Here is a 2500-nt window from a genome sequence, read left to right as displayed (position 1 = left end):
ATTTTGGGGAGAAGATCATTGCAGCTAATCTGTGACCGGTAAAAGTAATTTTCACATTTGATTTGAAGTAGCAGCACTACCTGCAGTGAAAGTGTGCGCTGTCAGCAGTTGAAATGTCAGATGTGAAAGTAGTTGAACTTTGGGTTGAAGAAAAAGAATATCACTTGACGTGTTTATCGACATCATCTTAAAGCAGGTGGAAGTTTAAAACATAATTAAATAAATCAGTCAATGGTTGTTAAGCTGCATATGACAAATTTTTTATGCTTCCCTAATATATTTAACCTACCTATCTTTATAGTTTCTTTGTTAAACAGTCTAGTCTGTGCTGCTCAGCAGCAAACACAAACACACTGCAGACTCTCCGTGGCTCCCACACAGCTCGCCCAGCTGCCATCACATGTCAGTCAAAGTCTGCCATGACCAATCAGAGAGGCCTGTCACTCCCCCTTTGTCCTCCGCACCCTTTGGTCATTTTAGACAAGCGGAACAGACAGCCATTCAAACCACTATGTGTGTGTGTGTGTGTGTGTGTGTGTGTGTGTGTGTGTGTAAGCCCATGACAGTCATTTGAAAGCCTGTCTGTCTGTGTGCGTGTGAAAATAAAAATGTGTGTGAATGCCACTGTGACAATCACTGTGTGTGAATGTGTGTGTGTGTGTGTGTGTGTATGTGTGTGTGTGTGTGTGTGTGTGTGTGTTGGAGCAGTCATCGTTTGATCAAGCTGATCAAGGCGCCATGGTTGTCGCAACAACCCATAACAATGTCATGGTAATAACTGTGCAGTGATGAATTTTTTCCAACTTTCCATAAACCGCCCCCCTTAACATATACACACACACACGCACAAATGGTCTCCAAAGAAACTACTGTTTGCTGTTTTTGTTATGGCTTCCGAATTCTTTGACGATTTGAGTTCAACCTGCCCATTACATCGTTGGACAGTCCATATTAGAACAACTACAACTTTGCAAGTGTAACATTCTGTTTTAAATACAGTGTGAACGCAGTGATACTGCTCTGAGATGATGCTTTTTTGGTGGAAAGACTTAAGAAACAAAATCAAGCAGCACAAGCTGAGATACTACACAACCGGAGTGATTTAGTTAACGGGCCATCCAAAGCCACAGAGGAAGTGTGTGTGAGTGTGTGTGCACTCGGAGCAAAAGCAGCTTCAAATGAATTGCTTAGATTAATCACTAATTATTACTTATTATACACAGTAATAACTTAAGCGGACCAAGATGAATGTATCAGCATTTATGTAAGCCCCTGTCATTTGTCACGTGGCAGCGGACAGTCAAAGGCCTCTGTTCTGTTGTGAGAGGGTTACATTACCAGAAGCTGTAGTTAAGCATCTTTGAAGTGGCCTCTACGACTGTTTCTGTTGGCATGCGTTGTGCAGTATGAGTCTGTGTGTATAGGAGATACAGGCTGTAACAGAAACCATTGTTGTACAGAGGTATTGAGACACGCACACACGTACGCTTGCACGCACGCACGCACGCACGCACGCACACACAGGAGGACAGTAATTGTTGTGCTTGCTTTTTTCCCCCATCTAGTGGTCAAAAGGCAACACTGCATGAAAGGCAAAAACGTCAGTTGCTGCAGGAGCCTGTTAATAAATAATTTGTCAAATTATTAAATACAATGTAATGATAAGCAGGAATACAATAAACTAAACACTAAAAAACGAAATGTTATCACTGATTCTGTTCACCAGGCATTGAATAAACCTATGACTATACTGGTGATGAAGTGGTAAATAATAACTGCCAGATGAAACTGCACAAGGACTTCAATGACTTTAAAAATCCATTTCCTGACTTCAAAAGTATTTAGAATCTAACAATTCTCTTTTATAATAATTACTATCATTTCATAGCATTCATGGCCTTAGTTTTTGATTATATCAGTGCTGATCACATTTAAAAAACGTTGCATTTTCAAACAAAGTCGGGTGTAGTCCTCGTATTTGATTTTGTACAGCAGTACTGGAGATGAATGAAAAAGTTAGAGAGTTAATGCATAGCACTCCCATGCTTTCTGCCCCCCCCCCCCCCCCCCCCCCCCCCCCCCCCACCTCTGCTTTCCTTCTATTTTCATTAACTTGTCTCTACATGTTTACCTTCACACTGGGATAAATGGTTTTTCTGTTGCTAATTGTGGCCGTGTGTTTTTTCGCCTGCCTGGTTTTGTGTTTCTCCAATCAGAGCTCTGAGATCCTGTGTGGAAGCAGTTTGTTTTTCCAAGCACAGGGGCATCATTTATAACCAGTGTGTGCGTGTGTGTGTATTCACATGTGTGTGCAACCCATTTTTTTGCTGTCTCATTGGTCTACAATGTCCCGCAAAGTACAGCAGCTCAAATAAGTTATGACTACTTTCTAAACCTCATGTGTACATTTTAAAGGCAGAATTACATCTAGATTTAGGTAGAAGTTCAGTTTCATGGGATACAACCCCCGATGTTAGGCTAAATTGTAGCCACCACACGG

Source organism: Scophthalmus maximus, chromosome 17, assembly GCF_022379125.1.
Source record: "Scophthalmus maximus strain ysfricsl-2021 chromosome 17, ASM2237912v1, whole genome shotgun sequence".
NCBI classification, from domain to species: domain Eukaryota; kingdom Metazoa; phylum Chordata; class Actinopteri; order Pleuronectiformes; family Scophthalmidae; genus Scophthalmus; species Scophthalmus maximus.
The sequence above is the reverse complement of the archived record's forward strand: the minus strand, read 5'-3'. Positions refer to the sequence as shown.